A 26,036-nucleotide genomic window follows, 5' to 3' on the forward strand; every position below is an offset into this window, starting at 1 on the left:
TATGCGCTGACCCGTGAGCTATGCGCCGACCCTTATGGTCGACTCAAGCACGCATGTGCTGACCAATCTCCAATTTGTCTGAATTATGCGCTGACCCGTGAGCTATGCGCCGACCCTTGTGGTCGACTCAAGGTCTTCAAATCTGCAAAAATTTGTGTTTTGTGATTTTCATGCATTTCGTCATGATCACACTTTGTCCACATATGTTTTTAAGAATTATAACAGATTTAGGTAAGCATAGGAAAGGATATGATAGGTAATGTGTTGCATTTGTTTGTAGACGTGCATGGTGGTCATTTGTCATCATCGAAACTTGCGATCGTATGTTGTCTGACTCTTTGCCTTTATAGAGATGTCTATCACACTCGACGACGTGTCGTGTTTGCAACATATTCTGATAAAGGGGAGACTTCTAGATCACGTGAGGATTACCAAAGACGAGTCACTCAAGATGATGGTAGATTATCTAGGGGCTGACCCAATGGAGGCGAAAAAGGAGTTGGATAGAACCAGGGAGCTCTTTCTAGGTTTGAATACCTGAAAAAGGTATATACAGATGAGTTATAGAGAGCACATCAGGCCACATGTGATGATTGGATGGTTGGCATGCGAATCACGTCTCATTTCTCATCATCTTCCCGAGCGCGTCATGCGGTAGTTTGGCTATACTCTAACCATTCCTAGACATCATGTTGTATCTGTTCCTCCTACTTTGACACGTAGATAGATGGATGCCATGTTTGATGATTATGAGAGTCATCTGGTACTGAAGGAGGCACGTAGTACCATAGATGTGAGCGGCTAGAGTTACGTCGATGGGTACACCATGTAGTTCTTCAGGGTGTCACATTCGTATATGGTGCAGGCTGCTCCAGAAGATCCACCGAGGCCAACTCATCAGGAGATACTAGAGAAGGAGTAGACACAGTTAGATCATGCTAAGGATGTTTTGCCTAGATGTCGTCGCATAGTGTAGATTGTGTAGACAGACATTAACAGAGGTATCTTCTTTGATGGGTCTGATGTGAGACAGATCCTAGATGCCATCATGATGGAGACACTGGGGACATTGATGTACTAGAGATAGCGCCAGAGGACCGGGGGGGGGTGATGGTCGAGGAGTTGAGGAGGCAGAGGAGATATAGTCTGACATACACAATGGTGCAATAGTATATAGTAGTTGTACTATGAATTATATTTTATTTTCACTTCTTGCTACTTTATCGTTGTATTCAGCTTTATTTATATATGACATTTTGACCATCTGATTTTATATACTTCATTTTTTTGAATATGGATTATATGGTTTATATACTTCATCTGAATATAAATAAATAAAACATAAAATGTACAATTCTGTTCTGATAGATTACAAAGATACATCTCCAAAAAATGAACGGAGATGCATCTCCTGTAAAATGACTTTTGAGTGCAATACATTGTATATGTTTTAAATTGTTACACAGATGCATCTCCGATTCATTTAACATTTTAAGGTGCGTCCGAAGATGTACCTCCAGAATCTAGAAACATTTAAGTATTTTCACGTGGTGTCTAAATAACATATAAGATACATTAAAAAATTTCTTAGAATTTTATAAACTCCATACAATTCTTTCCCGACCATCTTGTTTTCATACTCGATATGAATATATGGACATTTCTATAAAAAAAGAAAATCATTTTCGATAAATAAAATTTTGATATTATTTTGGTAAATGTCAATTTAGTATTAATTTTCAAAATATACTTAAAAAAAAAGTGAATATGTTCAAAATTATCCTTTAAAAAATATAAACAACGAAAGTTATTGATAGAATATTATAAAGTATGTTATAATAGTCTTTTAATAAAAGATATTATAAAATGTTCTAACAGTTACTTTTAAAATGTCACTTAGTTATTTCTACCTAATGTATCTTATGTTAGTTAGTTGTAATCCATGAAATTTCATTCAACAGTATTGACAGTTTCACATGTTTCAGTTTCAACAAATGAATTAACCAAAGGGTGCTTTTGTTAAGTACTAATAACTTCCAACACATCTGAAACTAGTTTGGGTAGTCAAACAGAAGTCTGCATCATTTTCTCCGTCGTGGATCCCGACTAAGCCCGTATTTATGCACCAATCACAAGTGAGGTTTCATTAGACATAGATGAAGAGGAGAAGGAAACTGCCCTTTTCAGCCATACTGAGAAGCTTGCTGATGCCTTTGGACTAATCACTATTCCCCTATCTTCTCCATTCAGAATAATAATATACACACTATTTTCATACTTCACTCTGCCTCTATTTTGTGACTCAATCAGTGACTTGAACATTAAAGTGCTAATCTTACCGATGCACTACGCGCTGTCGCACCGGAGACTTGGACCACCGCATCAGGAGTCCACCACCACAATTCAACCATAACTCTAGTTCCCACGCGGAATAGAAAAGTTATTTCATCAATTGTTTTTGCTTGCAACCTTCACCATTATTGTTTCAGGTAGAAGTAGAATTTGCCAATGGTAGTGTATTCAAGTTGTCTGCTGAATTTCTCAGAAGAAGTAGCCCTGAAGTTGATGAAAAATCAGATCAATTAGAGGTGAAAATGTAAATTCATCACATATTAGATTTAGTAAGATTATACTTTGTAAGCGCTCATTTTCTGAAATTTTTTATTTGAAATATGTAGATTGATTTGATTCTTTTCTAATGATACTTCTATTACACTCTACTGAAGAAAGAAGAGTTAGTTGAACATGGTTAGTAACAACTGCCACATGTCAATTTTAGTTAGAGAGCTAGTTACTACCGCTGTAATCCTCAATTTCTTTTTCTGATATCACATCCCTTTTCCCTTGTATATAATTGAAAATGAATTCATTCTGTTCTATTACCAGATTTTCATCACTCTTGTGAATTTTATTATAACTTCCTTTGTTAATGATCCCATTGAATTTGGTGATATGATGGTGGTGTCATGTAGGAACCAGTAGGAAATTATGGTTCTACAGTCCCCATTAAGAATGATAGGCCCGTTAAAAGGGAAAGGAGGTGAGGGGAAGCATGAATGGCATGAGTGTTGGGTTAAGCTTGAGCATACCAGATTGGCTCTATAAAACACTGATACAAAGTATACAGAAACTCAGGAAAAAAGATAGAAAGTGGTCATTTATTGAATAAAGTAATTGAAGGTGAACGATTACAATGCAACCAGAGAATAGAGTAATTAAAGCTCGCCTTGATAGGAATTTTTATATCCTCCATGGAATTTATAACGAAAGAGATGATGGCAGAGTTTGAATTTCTTAAACTTTATTGGTCGTTTGTAGATACAGGATATCCGTTGGAAGGGAGGCTCAAACATTTTTTAAATTGATCTCGATGGATTTGCTAATGAAAAACTAATTCAACAACCCTCCAATGGAAGGATGTTGATTTCTATTCCTTTTACGGTAGATTTTAAAGATGAACCTTGAATAGTTAGGTTGGAGTAGAACTTTCTCACAAAATTTGGAAACATTCGATTGGGTACTTTTGTGAAAAACTTTCTTAGCAATCCTTAACAAATATGAATGTATGTTTTGAAATTGTTGAAGAAATTTTCCTTCATAACAGCAGATCAAATCACTTTTCTGTTGGACATCAGGCTCCTTTCTTGGTTTTTTGATGTTATACCTTGCACAAAAAGTACTCTTAATGAAGAATCCTTGGATTAAAGGAATTTTGATGAGGCCATGAGTGATGATACTTACGGTGTAGAGTGAGACTCATACAAGTACACAAGATTAGAAAAGAAAAGTATGAGATGTAGAAGAAAAGAATATAGTTACTTATTTACCGTGTTTCTTTTAGCGGTTTGAGTGTACTAAAGTTTCACAAAATCAATGAAGATCCGGCCTAGAAAATATGAGAAGAAAAAGTTTCCAAAATAGGTTATATAATTAATTAGATTGAGACCCTAATTGATTAGATCACGGTGATATTGAAGATCTTGCACGAATATTGTTTTGTTTGAAGACGAAGATTAAATCTGATTTAGTCTGAAATTTAAAGTGCGTAGGTTATCTAATGGATTAGGCTCTTACTTTTTAGTCTCCTTGATGATTTTGGACATTGGATTGAATTTTAATTTTGTCACACTGCTTTTTGCACCCTTACTTAATTTGTTTACACCCCTTTCTTGACAAATGCAAAAAGCTCATGCATTTTATTAATGAAAATAATTTTAAATTGATGGTCAAGTGATAAAAGTGCTTATTTAAAGGATTAATTAGAATTTTCTAAGTATTAAACCTTTAAACTGTGTACTTCCTTATTTATCAAGTGATATTTGAGTTTACTGATATTTGATAATGATAAGTTTTGGTGCAATATGATAATATAAATCCTATAAGTAGAATTTCTTTCCTTTCAAAATATGGTAAATCACAATGTATAACTTTGAGAACTATCACTTTATTTGAATATGCAAAGTAATGCACAGTTCTTGAAGAAATGAAAATCGGATGTAGTGAAATACTCAAGAAAGAATTTTGAAAAAGGTGTAATTTAATCAAAGAATATACTTTCTATTTATGTGGCAACACACACCTTTTCAATCAAGATATAACTCTTGAAAAATATGATAAGGTGTGATTTTAATTGGGAAAGATGCATAAAAAGGTGCCATAAAAGATGTAGAAAGAAACAATATTTTTTAGAATTTTACAGTGTCAATCGATTGATCCTTTGAAATGTTTGAAAAAATTGAATTTAAAACTAGTGAAAATCGATTGTGCAACCCATGAAATTGATTGTTAGACTTAAAAAGTTTACAAATTCGTCTGATGACAATCGATTGATGCTCCCATGCAATCAATTGTCTTGCTTAAATAATGGGTTTTCATTTTTAAAAAATTGCAAAATTTTTCTAAGTACAAAATGCTAAGTTATGAATTTTAGAGAGATGACATGGATTGATTTTAGATGGTTTGAGCACTTAAGGTTATATATAAATATGAAATACCATATTTACCATTTTATTCAATCATCCATCATAGAGCCATTTGAGAAGGTTATATATAAATATGAAAAACAATATTTACCATCTTATTCAATCATCCATCATAGAGCCATTTGAGTAGCATTTTCCATTTTTTAGCATTTGACAATTTACTTCACATTATGGATTGTCTTCATCAAAGTCATCTTCATTGGAGGCTTGACTTTACACCTTGCTCTTTCTTCTCTCAAATATTCCACTCGATGAAACTTCTTTATCATATTCTTTCTTGATGAAGTTCCTCCGTTTGATGTTGAATCCTTAGATGATTATTCAACCACGAAGACTCTTATTTTAAAGGAGATTGTTGGCGTTTATTTGTCTTCACAAGAGTTTGTTGATGAGGTTGCTAGAGATGCTTCTAGATTTTATCCCATGCCTTCTTCCCTTAATAATTGAATCAACTCACTTGATTTCTCGTCAATTTCTTCCTTCTTAGATTTTTCCTTAAAATCTTAAGCATTCTTATCTCTCGATTTAAAGATTGAATTAAGTATTTGATTCTAATTCTTTATTCTTAGATATTTGTTAACGTCAAATATTTTAAAATTATTTCCAAAATATCTAAGGTTTTAAAAACACTTATGAAGGAGAAATTCATATACTTCGCCTCGAGTCTTCATTCTCTCTTATTTGATGCTTGGAGAAACTCCATAGATCATTTAAAGAATGTATCACATTTACTTGGTGGATTTACAATTATGCTTGGAGAAACTCCATAGATACATGACTAAGTATTTTTTGTTTTTAAAATCAATTTCAAACTTTCTCTTCTAGTCTACGGTCCAAAGAAAATCTGGTTTATCTACTACTTCACCATTTATGTAGTTTGTAGGGATAAACAGGTGGTTGATTATAGTTTCCCACAATTTAAAATCAAAACTTTGAATGAATATTTTCAATATAAATTTTCATAATTCAAACCTATCAATATTAAATGGTGGAGGTGTCTTTAGGAAAATTATCTTGTTAAAGACAATGTTGGAAGTCATCCTCCTCTGGAGACGATTAGTCTTTAAACACGAGTTAAGCTATAATATCACATGTTGAACACATGACTCCATATACAAGAGGAAGGGGATGATTTATAGAAGTTTGAAAAACGATGGTTTTAAACAAAATTATTTTCTAAATCAAAGTTAAAAACATTTTATTAAAAATGTTTGAGTAAGCAACGAAAAATAAAGCAAGAGGAAAATAAAAGAGTTAAGGAAAGAGAATAACACCATAAAATTATAGAGGTTCGGTCTTAAATAAGTGACCTACTCCTCTCCCCAAGAAATGGTCTAGAGAGTATCCAATAATGTTTGAAAACTTTTATATGGTTAAGCCCCGAAACCCCCGCATACAAGGAAAATGAAATTTCAGTCTAACTTATAACCAAACAACGAATTAAGGAATGAAATGGTTAGTCTTTACGCCAAACAACGAGTAGAGCTTCGAGCGGTTAATCTTTAGGTAAAACTGAGATTTTGCATAGGAAGATCTTGAACCAAGTTGGAGTTTTATGTTGGCTATCATCCAAATGGAATCGAGTTTTTACACGGGCTAATCACAAACTAACTAAGAATTTTACTGGGATGATCTCGAACCTATTGAGATTTTACACACGCTGAACTCAGAAACCGAGTGAGATTTTATACCAAACTGAGCTCGAACCGGTTGATCTTTTGGTCTGAGTAAGCTCAAGACCCATTGTGAATATTTTTCTCGGGTTATTCCTCACGAACCCAAAAGAGAGATTTTCTGTAGAGGTGGAGCTCACGAGCTAAATGGAGAGTTATACTAATCCTCGAAAGAGATTTTACACTAGTTTAGCTCCAAACCAAAATAACTACATCCTAAGGAAGAATTATTTACTCAAGAGGAAAAAAAACTCTTGGTAAATTTACAATAAAACCATCACCCATAACAATTTCCTCACTAAAGCCAAGAACACTCTTAAAGCATTATGGCTAAAAATGTGAGACAAAAAGAAATAATTTAGAGATTGACAGAAGAAGGAGAAGTGAGATATTTCATGTTTTTCGAATTATCTATAACTATATATAAAGGGGATACAAGTTTTTGGAGTGACCTATTTTTGTTCCAAAATTACCCTTTACCTTTTTTATAAATAACTTGAGTGCTTAGTATCTTTTGTTGGTTACCAATTAATAAACTAACTTCTATCTCCCACAAAATAATATATAATATCTATAACTTCCATTATCTGTTGAAGGATGACACAAGTTAAAAATCCTCTTCTATTTTTCTTTTTTAATTTCATCTTTTTCTCAATCAACATACTATTTTTTTGGTTGAACTTTTTTCATTATATTATATTTCTATCTTACTTTTGATTTTCTATTGTAACTTTCTAATATGCAGTTTTTTTACTTCCAATATAGTTTATTTTAATAACCTCTCACCATATTTTTAAAATTGACAATAGTTTCTTTTAGTAACGATAATGACAGTTTATTTCATAACTTAAACACCTCATTGTGCAAGATATTATCATATATAGTTGCTCTTCTATAACTATATATAAAGGGGATACAAGTTTTTGGAGTGACCTATTTTTGTTCCAAAATTACCCTTTATCTTTTTTATAAATAACTTGAGTGATTAGTATCTTTTGTTGGTTACCAATTGATAAACTAACTTCTATCTCCCATAAAATAATATATAATATCTATAATTTTCATGATCTGTTGAAGGATGACACAAGTTAAAAATTCTCTTCGATATTTCTTTTTTAATTTCATCTTTTTCTCAATCAACATACTACTTTTTTGGTTGAACTTTTTTCATTCTATTATATTTCTATCTTACTTTTGATTTTCTATTGTAACTTTCTAATGTGCAGTTTTTTTACTTCCAATATAGTTTATTTTAATAACCTCTCACCACATTTTTAAAATTGACAATAGTTTCTTTTAGTAACCATAATGACAGTTTTTTTCATAACTTAAAAACCTCATTGTGCAAGATATTATCATATATAGTTGCTCTTAAAAAAGGATTTTTTTTTAAAACTTCACATAAAAAATTTAAAATAATTGAAAAACACAAACATAAAGATAAGTTTATTTTGCTTTTCTCCATTATCATAAAAATATAAGTTTATATTGGATATGATTTTCTTTTCCTAATTACACTTTAAATTGGTTTATTTATTCATTCTACTTACAAAATTGGTACCTCACTGTTGTGTAGTAGATAATACATTAAATTTTTATAACCATGATTTATGCTTAACAAAATTGTAATTGAAACCATCATTATTTTATTTTCCTATTCGTATTAATTTAGAATTTTATATGGAAGTAATGATAAGCAACGGTCTATAATTTTATATATATGTCTCTCTTCTTTATTATCTCTATTTTCTTTCATGTGTTGCAAATCTGGTTCGATATCATGAATGGAGAAAGGAAACGATTATGAACACATGGTTGTTTGAAATCCTGAAATCCAATTTGCAATTTTACTTTAAGCATGTTGCAGGTTTTCATTTCTTTTTTTTTAAGAACCATTGCAGTAGTAGAAGTAGGGAGAAATGGGGAGTGAGTGTATGTATTATCATCACAAAGTTGATATTTGGGTGGAGAGAGAGAGAGAGAGAGAGAGAGAGAGAGAGAGAGAGAGAGAGAGAGAGAGAGAGAGAGAGAGAGAGAGAGAGAGAGATAAGGAACCACAAACACACGATTAGAGAGAGAGAGGGAGGGAGAGAGCGGAAGGAGATAGACCATATCACAAAGTTTTTCACAATACGTTATGAAAAAAACTATCATTATCGTTACTAAAAGAAACTATTGCCAATTTTAAAAATGTGGTGAGAGGTTATTAAAATAAACTATATTGGAAATAAAAAAACTGCATATTAGAAAGTTACAATAGAAAATCAAAATATAAATATAATAGAATGAAAAAAGTTCAACAAAAAAAATGTTGATTGAGAAAGAGATGGAATTAAAAAAGAAAAATAGAAGAGGAGTTTTAACTATGTAAACTCATTGAGAAAGAGATTGAGCAAGTATTGTGGGAGATTATTGTGTTGCTTTCATAATTGCTTACAAATTCGCTTTCAAAATAATATTACGCGCGTACATACGAATAGTTTAATAACCAAATACATGTGTTATTGATTGATTTTTATATGATGCACATAGCAGAAAAAAGAGAAGAGAGAGAGAGAGAGAGAGAGAGAGAGAGAGAGAGAGAGAGAGAGAGAGAGAGAGAGAGAGAGAGAGAGAGAGAGAGAGAGAGAGAGAGAGAGAGAGAGAGAGTTCTGATTTTGATTATATGGTTGACCTTCGTATTAAACAATAATGTCACTTAATATCTCTCTTTTAAAGTTTATGTTTATTTGCTTAATAAATTGTGAGAAACATTTTTTTCTTATTTTATCTAAATCTTCTTATGCTTTTGAACAATCTATAACAATATATAAAGACAAAACTTAATTTTGGTGTCACCTATTTTCTTTTTTCATAATACCGTATTCCAAATCACCAAATTATCCCACTCACATTATTGATTTTTTTGAAAAAAAAAACGGTTGAATAACGTCACGTCACAATGCGGTTTTCTCAATTCAAACAAAATTTAATACAAAAAATATTACATTGCAAATAAAATTTAATATGTATCTATACAACTATATATGTTTCATCAAATAAATAGTTTATATTAAAATCAAACTTATAAAAAGAGAAACTGTTAATATTTTCACGTGTTAGCGCAATAAAAAAAATGGACAAACGGGCACGGAGTGCCCGTTTGGACGCTAGTTTGAAATAAAATGGAAGCCCTATATTTATGGGTCAATAAATGGTGTATTTTAGGAAACAATCCATGGGGAAAATGAATTACCTAATCAATTTGCTAATGATTAGGTACTTGCAACAATCAATTATTGCTTCCCAAATTGAATTTTTTTAATAGAGAGTCATTGTCGTTTATTAAGACACTGTCACAATCGATTATAAACTTAATTTTCCCTTATCTAATCGATTAGGACAAATGTATAATCCATTAGACAGATGTAAAAAGTGTTTTAATCATTTAGACAATTTCCTAGTCAACTAGCTAGGCTCTAAAAAATATTTTTATTGATTTTAATTAAATGAGAGAGGATTCAAAAATATTTAATGTGTGTGTGTGTGCGCGCGTGCATGTGTGCGTGTGCACGTGCGTGTTTGACCTTAATACTTCCAAAAACACCCTTGTGTCTTTATAATACACTGATCATTCAAACATACACGATCAAGAAAGCTTTCACAGTTCCTCTCTTTCATACTCTGAAGCTTCAAGTCCTTTTATCAGATATACCAATCATATAAGCATTTCACTTGAGCTTACGTTTGATGGGGCTTTATATATTTTCAAGTTAGTCACCATCATTAGGGAATGTGTTACTTAACCATATTGTGAATCTTTGACTACTTGAGATAGCTTTTGTAGTTGCCTTTTTATCACCAGAACCACTTTAGGTGTTATTACTACTTCATGTTTGTTATTATCAAAACCATAACATCATTAGGGATAAACAAATCTTGCTTATGTATGAGCTCTTATCACTTCTTGATTATACCTGCAAGCACATAGTTCTATAATAAGGAATACTCAATTGTTTTTTATACCTTGAGTTGCTTAATTAAACATAATGCTAGTAAGAGTCTTGTGTTTAAGTGTTCTAGAGTTGATAACATATATTTGCTAGACTTAAATGGCGTGTCAATGTATGGGACTAAATGTTTAGTGACAAATAATGAAGATTATTGGCTATGACACTGACATTTAGGACACATACACTTTGACTTGATAAATAAGATATCGTCCAAAAATCTAGTAGTTGATCTACCTAATATAATTTTTTTTAAAGATAAGATTTATGATGTTTGCCAAATGGGAAAACAAACGAGATTGTATTTCAAATCGAAAAACATCAATTCAACTTCAAAACCTCTCGAGCTTATCCATATAGATTTATTTGGTTGTTCAAGGAAAAAGAGTCTAGACGATAGTTGTTACGACTTTGTTAATGTAGATGACCACTCTAGATACATTTGAGTACTTTTCCTAGCCCATAAGAAAGAAAGCTTTAAAGATTTTGTTAAATTTTATAAAATTTTCCAAAATATTTTTAATTTGAAAATTGTCATTATCCATAGTGATCATGGTGGTGAGTTTGTAAATCATCAGTTTGAAAACTTTTGTAATGAAAACATGATAACTCATAACTTAATGTCTGCGTACTCAATGATAAAATGGTTTTGTTAAGTTCAAAAATTGTATATTAGAATAGTTGGCTCAAACAACGATAAGTGAAATGAGTTTTCCTAATTATTTTTGGCGGATGAGATTAATATTGCATGTCATATCTTAAACAGGGTGGTCATTCAACCACAAAGAAGACACCCTATGAAATACTTAAAGGTAGGAAACCTAATATTTCCTACTTTCAATTTTTTGGCTGTAAATACTTTATTTTAAATAACAAAAAGGAAAATATTGGAAAATTCGATGCGAAGTCTTATGAAGGGATTTTTCTAGGGTACCCATCATCAAATAAAGATTTTAGAGTTTACAACCCCAGAATGTTGTATATTGAAGAGTTATTCCATGTGGATTTTGATGAAACCAAACCCCAAAAGTCGGGAAAAAGTAGTATTTTTATGTTCTAGGTGTCATAACGAAACGATTGGTAAATGATGACACTCCAAAAGAGGATCATCCAATAGAAGAGGGAACTAACGAAGATAAAAAGGAACAAATGCAATAGGAAGAAAATATAAGAGACATAAATTCAACTACCTAAAGATTGGACTGTTGTAAAGGATCATTCATTAGATTGTATACTTTGTGATATCCGAAAAGGCGTAATTACACGTGTAAGAACAAATTTAGTTCTACAATGTATCTCTAAGATTTTGATGATAACAAAGGATGAAACAAAAATGGTACCCTAACGAAATTTTTCTAAGTGTACAGGACTCTGATCAAAACAATCAGATAGACAATCATCAGATACAGAATCAAGCGCTAAGATGCTACTCAGAAGATATGTAACCAAAAGCTCTGACTCTGATCCAACACAGGCGCTAGCAAAAATAAAGTCAGACACTCTGAAGGAAAAGAAAGACTCCAGACTCTGAAGACATACACTCTAAAGAAGTCAAATAAAGAGAAACTTTGATGACATTCAGATACAAGCATCCTCTGAAGACGCAATTGCCAAATGAAGACTCTGACTAAGATCCGCTGATTCAAGAAAGCTTAACTTTTAAGAAACTTGCCTATGGAAAGAAACTATCTTTTTAGAAAGAAGTTATTGCGCTTCATACTGCTTTGGAAAGAACAAGGAAATTAATGGTGTTAATCAGTCTCCAATGCCCAAGATTCTGGCATTAACATCACCCAACAGTCTTCTCACTCTCCTATAAAAAGGATGGAAAGCTTCACAAAGAAACACCTGAAAAACACGAGAATACAATACTTCCATCACTCTTGATTTTCATTCTCTCACGAGTTAGTGCTCTAACGTGAGAACATTTCTTGTTATTATCTTTTGTAATATCTGCTTATTGTTAGAAGAACTATTCATTACTGTAATCATATCATTATTAAGATATTTCCTCAAGTGACTCTGTGAAGTCTGAATACTTGAGATGGCTAATGGATTATCTCTCTTAGACAATTGTTTGTGTAACCTTTCAAGATTAGTGGATTAAGTCCCTTTTAAAGGAGAAATCACCTTGGCCGGATGGACTAGAGTAGCTTCGAATTTCAAGCGAACCAATATAAAATTCTATGTTGAATTCCTTTTTATTCTTCGTGTGTCCAAATTCTTAAAAAGTTTTATTTTCCTAAAACAATTCAAACCCCCCTTTCTTGTTTTTCTCTACCTTCAATTGGTATCAGAGCTTCGACTCTATTATTGATTTTCTAATCAAACACTTAACAGTGTAAAGAGATCCAGCGTGAGAAAAACACTATGGCCAACACCAATGAAAGAGATAGTTACAATGCTAAACCTCCAATCTTTGATGGAGAAAAATTTGATTACTGGAAAGATAGAATTGAAAGTTTCTTTCTGGGATATGATACTGATCTATGGGACATCCTCAGAATCGACTACACACCTCCAGTGTCTGATGCTGGTGTTGCTATTGCCAGAAGTAAAATGACAGATGATCAGAAGCGTGACTTCAAAAACCATCACAAAGCCAGAACGATACCGCTGAATGCCATTTCCTACAATGAATATGAAAAGATCACCAACAGGGAAACAACTAAAGAAATACTTGACTCCCTGAGGATGATTCATGAAGGAAACTCTCAAGTCAAAGAGACAAATGCTCTGGCTCTAATTCAGAAGTACAAAGCCTTCAAGATGGAGGATGATGAAGCTATAAAGGTAATATTCTCTAGATTTCAAACTTTAATTGCAGGACTCAAGGTTCTGGACAAAGGCTACACAACTGCAGATCATGTTAAAAAGATAGTCAGAAGCTTGCCAAAGAAGTGGAGACCCATGGCCACAACATTAAAATTGTCAAAGGACCTGAACGATATCAGCCTTGAAGAACTTGTTAGTTCACTAAGAAGTCACGAGATAGAACTTGAGGAAGATGAGCCTCAAAAGAAGATCAAATCTGTAGCACTAAAGTCCAGATCTGAAAGACGCAAACCAGAAAGGAACAAAGCATTCCTAGCTGAAGAGGAAGAAAATGACGACTCTGAAAAGGAAGACTCTGACGATGAATAAGAGTTATCCCTTTTGACCAGAAGAGTAAAACAACTCTGGAGAAAAAGGAACAACAACTTCAGAAGACCAAGACCCAAGGGAGATCACTCAGAATCAACTTCCAGAGGTAAATCTAACAAAGAAATAACATGCTATGAATGTAAGGAAACAGGTCATTACAGAAACGAATGTCCAAAGCTGAAGAAGGAAATCTCCAGAAGAGAAAGTTTCAAGAAAAGCTCCTTCAAGAACAAAAAGGGACTGATGGCCACCTGGGACGACAGTGGATCTGATTCCTCTGAATCAGACTCTGAAGAACAGGAAAATGTTGCATTCATGGCTACCACTTTTGGAAAGACATCAGATGCAAAATCTGATCCTGAAGAGGTATTTTCTGATCTTTCTCGCTCTGACCTTGAATCATGCCTTTCTGAATCTTTGAACTCATATCAGAAACTTAAACAAAAATTTAAAGAACTAAAAAGGGTTCTTGAAGGAACCATCAAAGAATGTGATAAGCTTGAGATAACAGTTTCAGAACTGAAAGATGAAAACCTAACTCTAACAAAAGAAAGAGACTCCGCGAATAAACAATGTTTAAAACTTGAAGAAGCTTAATCTCAAGCCCCATAAACTTATAACACAATGATATATAAATATGAAAAATCTTTTCAAAACTTTCAAAGAAATGGGATAGAAAGAAGTAGAATGGCATCCATGATTTATGGAGTCAGTCAGAATAATAAAAGAGGAATATTGTATGATCCCAGTGAAGATAAAACTTCCACAGATGACAAACCCAAATCTCCTTTTTCTTATCACTATACACATGCACAAGCATAAAGTTTTGACAATGCTAGAAAACCCAAAGTTCTAAGAAACTCTGGGAAAACTAATCATAAAGGACCCAAAAGATTCTGGGTACCAAAGGATAAGATTGTTTATTTTGCAGATATCTTATGCAACAGAGTTAAGACACCAATCATGGTACCTGGACTCTGGATGCTCACGACACATGATGGGAAGAAAGTATATGTTCCAAATCCCGGAACTTAAAGATGCTGGCTTGGTAGGTTTCGGAGGAAATCAGAAAGGAAGAATCAGAGGCTCCGGAACTATTGGTAATGGAACTCTTCCCTCTATATCTGATGTTCTCTACGTATAAGGATTAATGCATAACCTGTTATCAATAATCCAATTAAGTGATAACGGTTATGATGTAATCTTCAATCAAAAAACATGTAAAGCAATTAATCAGAACAATGGAACAATTCTATTCACTGGCAAGAGGAAAAACAATATTTACAAAACAAATCTTTCAGATCTAAAAAAGATCAAAATGTAAAATGTTTGATGTCTGTTAATGAAGAGCAATGGGTATGGAACTCAAGTTAGTCAGAGGTCTACCTAAGCTGAAGTATTCTTCAGAAGCTCTGTGTGAGGCATGTCATAAAGAAATTTTTTCAAAAACATCTTTTAAAAAGAAAAATATTGTTTCCACCTCTAAGCCTCTGGAACTTCTTCACATTGACCTTTTTGAGCCTGTTAAGACAACGTCAGTCAATGGAGAGAAGTATGGACTAGTTATTGTTGATGATTTTAGTCGTTGGACATGGGTAAAATTCTTAAAGCACAAGAGTGAGTCTCACTATGTATTCACTAGTTTCTGTTCTAAAGTGCAAAACAAATTTGACTCCAAAATCATCAGAGTGAGAAGTGATCATGGTGGCGAATTCGAGAATAAATTTTTTGAGGAACTATTTGATTCTAATGGAATATCCCATGATTTCTCCTACCATAGAACTCCACAACAAAATGGAGTTGTAGAGAGGAAGAATAGGACACTCTAAGAGATGAAGAGACTAATCCTAAGCATAAATTTAAAAGTGGGGAAGAGATGAAGAGACTAATCCTAAGCATAAATTTAAAAGTTGAGAGTTAAAAAGATCTGACCAATGGACTGCAATCCAATAGACAAGAATGTCATATAGAAACCCAAATTTCCCTTGGACTTTAGAATCAAGAAATATCAATACACCAATAGCAAGATGAAGAGCAATGCATCAAATAAAGATAGCCACATCCAAGCTTAGCAACTCCATGATTTTCTTCAAAATTTCCCATGTATCAGATGACTTCAAAGATGGCACAAGACATAGGTTCAAAATAACAGCTTCAATATGATCATGTTGCAGATGGATCTTCAATATTGTATCAGATGAATGTTCACTTCACAAGAATTTGGTTTCATGAAAGTTGGAATTAACCAAGTCCTTTGCATAGGGAGTGTTTCCTAAATACTAAGTCCAATAGTCTCAGATCAAACCAATAGTCCACACAAATTTTTTTTTAGGGTTTTTGTTATACAAACAAACAAGTATATACAAACACAATATCACAAAATATGGCCAAAGTGGGAAAAGTTAAAATGGAATTAAAGTAAACAAATTTAATGGTATGAATAATGGCAAATGAATAAAAGCTTAAAATTTAAAGTGCATAAAAGTAAATGACTTGAAATTAAATATTAGTTGTTAGTTGATTAGAAGTTAGTATAGCTTTTGCTTTGTTTTTATTTAAGTCACTCTTTGGAGAACACTCAACCCACTTATCACAAGCATGAATCCATGAACCAAGACATCTTCCAAAGGAAGGAAAAAAGGCCAAGTTTCCACACAATACCATGAAAGAGGGGAGACTTACAATCTCACTAACTAGAATGCTATGCCTTTTTGTGTCACAAATTTAGCAACTCAATCTTGTTGCCTACATTGGTAGGACTTCATACAACCAAGGAACCAAGAGAATTATGGAGAATTGAGTGAGAATCGAAGAGATGAAAATTTCTGGAAAATACCTTCAATGCAAAACATAATTTGCTTGCTCTTGCTTTGAGTCGTGCTTGATCTCACTCAGGAAGCTTGCAGAAGTAGATTAGAATCAACCAAAGGCTTTGGATCCCTGGAGTTTTGAATCTCAAAACAGTGATATTCAAACTCAATTTTCAAAGAAAATTCTCAGGATTATCCTTTCAAATGGAAGGGTTTGGGGTCTTGGAGCAAAGCTGGCGCGAAGGGACCCTCAATTTTGAACCTAAAGGCTTCTATTTATAGCTGAATCACATGTTATTTTCACCTACAAATTGAATTTCCAATTTTGGCAATGGGTATTGCATGCTTGTATGGGCGTGTACATGCCCATGAAGTCACTCCTTTAGTTCCATAATCAAGTGTGAATGAGTCTGAAATCAACTTGGAATGCAAGGCAATTGTACACAGCTGTTTGAAGTTTTGATTTTGCCAAATGATCATGCCAGGTTCAAGCCATGCGCAGACCATTCAAATCTTGTCCAAAATGGATGAAATTGGACTTTTTGGAAAGTTTAGATCAAGAGGAACAACTCTTATGTTGAACACTTTTCCATTTGAAGTTGTATCATGGTGAATTTTGAGGTGGAAGTTTGGAAATTTTAACATATCAAATTTTTTTCTAAGTGTCAAGTCATATGTTCACTTATTCCACCTTGACTAACTTTTTATGTGAGCTTCAAATGAGAAAATTTCCTTTATCAAAGTTGTAGATATTTCAAAGTACTTAAGAAAGGTCACAAATATGACCTCATTTGGATTTGATATGAAGGAGTTGTGCATTTTTGAAGTTGAGGAAAATCACTTGTTCAATGGTATTGGTCCAAAATGACCTATAATGTATCCTCATATCACATGCTCCTAAAAGTTGAATTATCTCTTCCTCCAAACATAAAAGTTGAATTAGACATCTTGAGTTTGATTTTGCAACTTGTAAATCTTTCATCTCATAAAAATTGAGCAAGTTATGGTCTTCGAAAGTTGACCTTCAAATTAGTGTTTAGACAAAATGACCTATAATCTTTCAACATAAAAAGTGGCTTTCCAAGCCAAACTAGATCTAGACCTAAACATGAAAGTTGTTTGGAATATCATTTAGAGTAACTTCACTCTTTGAATAATTTTCATATGATAAAAATTGTGGGAGATAGAGTCTAGGGGACCCCAGTTTTGATCAGATGAAATTCTCTGGTTAACCACCATCAACCAACTTGCTATCTTGCAATTCTCTTGACTTTTGGGACTCATGGGAGATCATATATGCATAAGATGATGAACTTTGAATTACCACTTGAAACATTTGATCAAATGTTGAAGAGGCTTGGTGAAGAAGTTACACAAGCTACCCAGATGAACTAGAGTTCCCAAGGCAAACCAACTCCAATCTCTTGATGATTTCTTGATCAAAATAACATGTGAAGCTCATGGGGATTCATATACGATGCCTGAATTCATTGTAGATCATTCTTGATTAAACTCTTAGTAATGACGGTCTTAAACCCTAGATATGAGCTTGATAGATCAAAGGTGATCATGTGCCTTACCTACAAAAGAGTTAGACAAATGCAAAGACATATTTTTAGTATTTTAGTTAGTAAAGATGATAAAATACAAAGTATGATACAATCACATGGTGCTTGGTGATCTCTCCCAATGCAAAACCAATGAATGCGGGGTAAGGAGGATGCCAAGGTATGATCCCAATGCTAATGCATATGATGAGATAGCATGAGGGATATTAGGGTCAAAATTGGGGTCTTATAGCTGTTACTAGGGTCCTTCCCAGATAAGAATTATCCCGAAGAATTACTGTAGGAAGATTTGGTCTTTCTCATTGTAAAAAAAGGGTATGATCCCTGTCTTTAGGGCTTCTATCTTAAACTTTATATCTCACAAATGAGGGGATTGGGTAGTCTAAATGTAGAACTAGCCTATCATAAGAAGACTACCTCACGTAATACTTGCATATTACCCTTGCCTATCCTAAAAACAAAAACTCAAAAAAATCATATCATCATTAAAATTGTATTTTTTGCATTCACTTATTCCATGAATCTTAATCATCATCCAAGCACCCTAAAGTATAATGAAATATGGTAAAAGGAAAACCCTTCAGTTTAATACGAGGGAACCCAAGATTGATAAACTGAGGAACTATGCCATGAGCTTGAGCAAAGGTAGGAAGAATTCCTTGAATTACAAATTTGGAAAGGTCTTTGACCTCTTTAGTGTCCCTGTATAAAAGGAAGCTTTGACTGCCTTAACATAATTCTTTGATCCTACACTTAGGTGCTTTCAGTTTCAAGACTTCCAACTAGCTCCCACCCTTGAAGAGTTTGGCAAGATCCTAGAGATTTCTAAACCCATGAAGAGCCCATTCAAAATGATAAGGTATCGTCATACAATATAGGAGATGGCTTATCACGTTAGCATCCATGAAGCTAAATTGTAAGCCAACTTGAGGGTTTTTAGATGAAGCTAGCTGAAATATACCCACTAAACACATCACACCCTCGAAGGTATAATAAACTCTCCACCAAACTTTATTTATCCCAAAAGATACAGAAGGGAAAATATCGATAAAACCCAACGGAAAAAAACAGAGAACCGGGAACATGAGTCGGTTATACAAGGGGAAGGTATTAGCACCCCTCACATCCATGGTATTCCATGGAAACCATTTTGAATGCTCTTGCTTGGATGAGTATTACAAACTTAATACCTACAGAAAAGAAAGGGGGTTAAGAAAATGGGGTGCTCTAGGAGGATTGTGGCCTTCATGCCTATGTATTCTCATGGTGCAATGAGAAAGTCAGAGTCTTGTAGTTCGTGGAACTAGGGAGGATAAAGAAAAGAAAGGAAGGTGTTCATCAAGGATTTTCATCCTCGTGCATACATATCCTTATAGTGCAATAAGGAATTCAGAACTCCATAGTTCAGAGGACAAAGACTAAGAGAAGATATGATTCTGTGTGGTGTTCAAACCGAAAACAAAAGGGTACAAGTGGTGTCAAAAACAATAAATGGCGATTAACCAAAGAGGTGTTTCCCAAAGGAAAAGGAATTGTAATGGTGTTTAAACCAACAGAAATGAGAAAAAATTGTCAAAGCCAGAGACTCACATGACAAAGGTTTTACCAAAGCACATGGACTAACATGGTAAATAAGGAAATCAGGAACTTATCGAAGCCTGAGACTCATATGACAAAGATCTTATCAAAGCACAAGGACTGATATGGTAAGGAAGGAAAGTAGGAACCTATCAAAGCCTGAGACTCACATGACAAGGATCTTACCAAAGCGCGGGGACTGACACGATAAGGAAGGAAATCAGGAATCTGTTAAAGCCTGAGACTCACATGACATGAATCTTACCAAAGCACGAGGACTGACATGGTAATGAAAGGTGTTTAAACCAAGAAAGGAAACTTGTCAAAGTCGGAAACTCACATGACAATGGTCTTACCAAAGCACAAGGAATGATATGGTAATAAAAGGTGTTTAAACCAATAAAGGAAACTTGTACAAGCCAGAGATTCACATGACAAGGGCCTTACCAAAGCACAAGGATTAATATGGTAATGAAAGGTGTTTAAATCAAGAAAGGAAACTTGTCAAATCCATAGACTCACATGACAAGGGTCTTACTAAAGCCCAGGGACTGAATGGTAATGAAAGGTGTTTAAACCAAGAAAGGAAACTTGTAAAAGCTGGAGACTCACATGACAAGGGCCTTACCAAATCACTAGGACTGATATGGTAAGGGAAGAAACTGGAACTTGTCAAAGCCTAAGACTCATATGACAAGGGTCTTACCAAATCACTGGGACTGATATGGTAATGAGGAGGGAATAACAATGAAGATGTCAACCCAGGGAATAACCATAAAGGTGTGACCCTAAAAGGAAGTGATTATAATGGTGTCAAAACAAAGAAGATAAAGAGACACATGGGCAAGTTGCAGACTTGATAGTGAATTGATATGAATTGCACTAAAGTCTATGAATAGAAACAAATACTCTGAGCGACTAGGGTCTACATCATGTGCATAGAGGTACTCTAGACATGGGCAGGGAAGATACCCCCTCATCACTTTCTATTGCTTAAGGCTCATGACATGCAAGCCTAGTCAAAGACTGACAAGTTGTTGAAGTAGGTTCCCCAAAGAAGCTTGTGGGGATGAGTCAGATGATTGAATGTTGAGGAGGGATGTGTTCCACTGAGTGTCTTGAACTTGTTGGGAGGTTGAATGATTCAAGGTGACAGAGGCTAGTCCCATCAAGTGAGCAAGGGACTTATGGTCACTTGACAAAGACAAAGGGAAAGAATAACAGATGGAGGGATTTAGTAGATCCAATGTGAATTAGATCAAGCCAAATCAAAGGAAAGGATTGATGAATAAACAAATATGCATGATCATACAAAACTAGCCCAGGGTCTCATTATTAGGTAACCCAAGAGAAATCCATGTGGTTCAAAGTTTATTGTTCTATGTATCATTGTAAGGTAGCCCAAGAGAAAGCCATATGTGTGTAAGAGTGTACTAAACCTAAGCATATGCATGCAAGAGGTATAAAACAAATGAAACAACACACAAGCTCAAAATCTCAATAGGGACAAGGGTAAGTCAGAATGTCCACAAGGTGTCAGGGCCAATGTCACTCCAAGTCAAGCAAATGGGCCTAAATCCTAAGTCCAGGTTCAAAGTCCAAAAGGTCTTGACCACTCCAGATCAAGCATAGGATTATGATTACGTCCAAGTTACTTTATCATATTTTGATTCATTAAGTTTTAACAAGCCAAAAGTCAAACAAGATAAGAGCAACAAATGAATATAGCAAGATGAGTAGAGTATGATATGATGATTAATGCGACATAAAATAAAAGTGCATTAAGTAAATGACATAAACTTAAATGCCTTGAATTAAAGGCAATAATATAAAGAACAATGATTAACGTTAGGAGTTAATGGTTATTCACTTGAGTCAGGACAATTTAGCGCTATGTTAAGCAATCGTAAATAGGTTTATGTAGAAGCCATACCTATCTGAGGTAGATCAATAATAATGTATGTATCAGACATGTTAGAGACTTAACACAAAGTTAATCTCCTTCAACATACCATACAATGGTTAAAACAAAAGAGAGATGGATGAAGGTAGAGAGAGTGAAAAAGGGAACCAATTTAATTGCAAGGGATCATTCTATTCTCAAATCAAAGGACTCAAAATATGGCGCATCGAGGGTTAACCTATCATTGATGCAAAGTATTAAAGATGATTCACAATCATCTATCAACAGTTTTGGATCAAAGAAGGTTGATCAACCTCAAGTCCATCTATAAATGATTTGAGATGAGAAATAAAACATTAACCAAGAAATCAAACTCAATTCAAAATATCAAAAAAATCATCAAAAGATAATAAAATTCAATTAATAATGATTTAATATTGATTAAATAAAGAAAATGAAATGGAAATCGTTAAAGAGGGGTCAAAGTATTAAATAAAAGTCCAACAAAATTGTGGGAGGTCAACAAAATTCAGAGTGAATGGGCCTCAAAGATTGGGGTTAAAAATATTTTAAAATGATTAAAATAAAAATGCAAAAACAAAAATAAATGAAAAATAAAAGAAAATATGCATTTAATGCAAAAACGATTTTTAAAAATTGAAAAAAATAGCATGAGGTAGAAAATATTTGTATGGAATTATGGAAATGTTTTGAATAGAAAACTAATAAGGGAACTATTTTTAATTAATTTTGGAAGAAAATGAAATTAAATGAAATAAAAAGAAAAAGAAAATAATTCAAATGCAACGACTAGCAAGGTGGCGTGCACTGATTGGCTGAGGGCTTTGAATTTGGCTCCAACACGCGGAAAACGCTTCATCTTCGACCTCATTACTTATGATTTTGCAACATTATGAACTCGTGTTTATAACCTGCATCAAACATGGATTCAGCTGTGTAACACTTCACTGTTCATGTCTCCCTGCATCAGAGCAATTGATTTGCTCTGAGCAGGGAGAATTTAAACTCAAAGAACCCTAGGGCTTCTAAGTAAGATTAAATGGTTAATACTGAAAATAAATGACCAATAGGTTAGGGATTTTGATAAGTGGAACAAGGCGAAGAGTGTGGTAACTTGTTTGCTCAAGGTTGTAAATCGTATCTACTTGTTCGAATGAAGCTTCAAAAGTCAACAATGGTGGATGCAGGAGCTAGGTTGCAGAAGGAATCAAACCAAATCAAAGCTTTAAACACCTTCAGATGATGACGACAAAGGATTTTGTGCAAAGAAATGGAAGGAAAAGAGCTTGAAACGAAAAAAGAGCTTGACTATTTTTTGGAGGTATCAGGCATCAATGGTGGCAAGGTTTCTTTGGGTTTCAAAGCTTGGAAATGTATGCAATAGGTTCCACTATTTATAGGTAATGAATCGAGATAAAAATACGTGTGAAATTGGTGTCCATTTTCTCATAAACATCTGGGCCCTTAGTTGGCTCAGAGTGATAAATGGTGTCGTCGACTCTCGGTAACGTATGCACAACGGGAGGTGGCACAACAAGGACCGGGCTAGATGCCAGTAGAGAAGCAAAGGTCGGAGCGAGACCCTCTGGCACAAAGTTCGCGAGCATCCCCCAGGGAAACCCGGCTGGCATAGCAGATGGAGCGAAATGAGCAGTGGCAGTAGGCACAGTAGAGGAAGCTACCTCTGAGATGACCGTCCTCTAGGGAGGAGTTGCAGGCATTGGAGAAGACTGGCTTTGGGAGCCCAGGAATGACTCCATCAGGGTAGTCAGCCTAGCTACTTCTTCCTTAAGTTCTCTGTTCTCTTGTTCAAGATGATCCATCAACTTTGGTAGATTGGCCCTGGTGTTGTATCGGTGCGTCAGCTTGTCTTCAAAATAAATGAAGAACACAGAGTTAGACCACTGATCAAGAAGCTCTGAACAAAACCTGCTTATGCATATGATGCATGCAATGTTTGTGCATATGATTTATTTTTAATCAGAGGAACTTTATAGAGATCTATTTGCAAATATTTTGGAAATATTACTCTTTTAAGACATATGATGGAATATTCATATCAATAATATTTGGAAATTTTTTTACACCATAGAAGTACAGTATTGGTAACCAAATACAATACAAGAGAGAAGGAAAATGAACATCCTATGGAACCCTAGAAACAATCGTCCAAAGCTCTCGAGACCGGAAGATAAGCTGCACGAAGCCTCTTCACCTCTCTCTCATAGGCTGCCTCCATATCTGCCTTCTCCTTGGCGAGTCGATCATACTTCCTCTTCCAAAACTTGGATGATTGAGGAAGAAGAGAAGTAACCACGTCATCAGGCTCGTCGATAACCTGATGCTCCAGAAATTCTATCAAAGCATCCTTATCTCTGAGTTGCTGAAGTAGCTCCTCTCGCTCACGGACCCAAGCACGCGAACGGTCTTCATCTCTCAACTCCTCTACTCGTTGGTTAGGGAGGGTTGAAGGCCCAACCATAACCATAGATGTAGGTCTCGGATAGTCATAGGGCATGCGGTACCCAGAAGATCTCTTCCTCACCCACGAGGTGTAGGGTTCCAAAGAAATACAATTCTTTGGACCAAGCTCTTTCCTTTACTTCCTATGAACCTTGCGCCAGACGCATACCATCCTCTCCTTCAAGTTCTGGGGATCTTTACCCTCTTGAAAGAACACACCTTCTAACAAAATGTTATTAGGTTTATCCTTTAAGGGGAACCCAAGCTGACGACAAGCCAAAACAGGGTTGTAGTTAATTCCACCACATGTACCAAGAAGAGGCACATTGGAGAATTCACCACAAGAATCAATAATCTGGACACCATCATATACACGGTTATATCAAAAGATATCATCATTAGTGAGAGACATACGTGTCGTGGACCACTGTAGACATCCTTTGTTCTCCTTGAAGGCGAGCGTCTGAGGCAAGTGCGAAATAAATCACTTGTACAACAGAGGCAAACAACACACAATGGTACCACCACCCTTTGCATTCCTCATATGCAAAGAGAAATAAGTGTCACCCAACAGAGTAGGAACGGGATTAAGAGTAGAGAAAATCCTAATAGCGTTCACATCCACAAAATTGTCGATGTTGGGGAATAACACTAGCCCATAGATGAGAAGTACAAATATGGCCTCAAAGGTGTCCTCACTCATGGCCTTCCCAAACAAAGTAGCTTGATCAATGAGGAAATCAGATGGGAGACCTTGAATTCCACCTTTGGTAGTCATATGAGCACCAATATCAGATATATCTATATGCAACAGATCAACAATCTCTTGGGAAGAAGGAACTCTCTCCAAGCCACTAAACGGCAACTGATCTAAGATAGGTATACCCACAAGATAGGCATACTCCTCAAGTGTAGGCAAAAGCTGGAAATCCTGGAAAGTGAAGCAACAATATAAGGGATCATAGAATTGCACCAACACACTCATCAGACCTTCATCCACCTGAGTAGCAAGAATAGACAGAAGACTCCCATGATGAACCTTGAACTCCAAGGGATCTAATACATAGGATGTTAAACTCCTTAACTCTTTTAAGTCGGATTGTCTGAAACTGTACTTCTTCGTATTCCTTCTTTGCTTATCCATGTCTGAAATTTTTCAAATAAACCTCTTAAGTTCCTTGAAATTTTCCTCATTGTTGATGATATGGATGTGTATGAAGGCATGAATGCATGGATGCAACAATCACACTCAAGGATCAAGCAAGTCACACCATACAAAGGTCACGAGATGGATCAAGTCATCCTTAATATCAATCATCCATTTTGGTGGATTGTGGTTTACACCTTATCAACACCCAAGTTCCATTGAGATTAAGGATATATGAGAACAAATCAATCGAGAATCAAGGGTTTGTTGCAAGTCACGAGCATGGAGTCTCGGTCAAGAACCACCCAATGGGAGTGTACTATGGTTAAACCTGACAATCATGTTCTAAAAGAGGTTCCCATAGTCATCATCTCATCTTTCGGATATTATCGGATAAACGACTACTCGTATTCCAAAAATATTCTCAAGAGAGACTCTTATGAGTGTAGTATCGTGTAACAATTGTATCAAATCTTACACTTGAACGATCTTCTCACTACGTCCTAAAATAGGCCAAGATGGGCTAGGTAATCTAAGGTCCTTGGCTTCTAATGTATATATTGGAAAGAGTAATGCCTAACCACGACTACTCGTGTGATATTATTGATCCCAACAAGACCTCTACCAAGTGAATGGGCTTGCAAGTTAACTTGCTAAGGAATAAATCCACACAAGTCAACAAGACTATGTCATTCTCCTATCATAAGTGCACTCGAGTTCGGGTATAGAACTCATCTCACAAGAGACCACCAAGCACA

At 34.7% G+C, this 26,036-nt stretch overlaps 1 long non-coding RNA gene across 1 annotated transcript; it reads left to right on the forward strand.

Moving 5' to 3' along the window:
- The first annotated feature begins 1,925 nt into the window (after positions 1 to 1,925).
- Positions 1,926 to 2,869, forward strand: LOC127088068 (uncharacterized). The gene is made up of 2 exons (XR_007790111.1): positions 1,926 to 2,588; positions 2,679 to 2,869. It is a non-coding gene; the product is annotated as an uncharacterized LOC127088068 (long non-coding RNA).
- The last annotated feature ends 23,167 nt before the right edge of the window (positions 2,870 to 26,036 follow it).

Source organism: Lathyrus oleraceus, chromosome 5 (assembly GCF_024323335.1).
Source record: "Lathyrus oleraceus cultivar Zhongwan6 chromosome 5, CAAS_Psat_ZW6_1.0, whole genome shotgun sequence".
Taxonomy (NCBI): domain Eukaryota; kingdom Viridiplantae; phylum Streptophyta; class Magnoliopsida; order Fabales; family Fabaceae; genus Lathyrus; species Lathyrus oleraceus.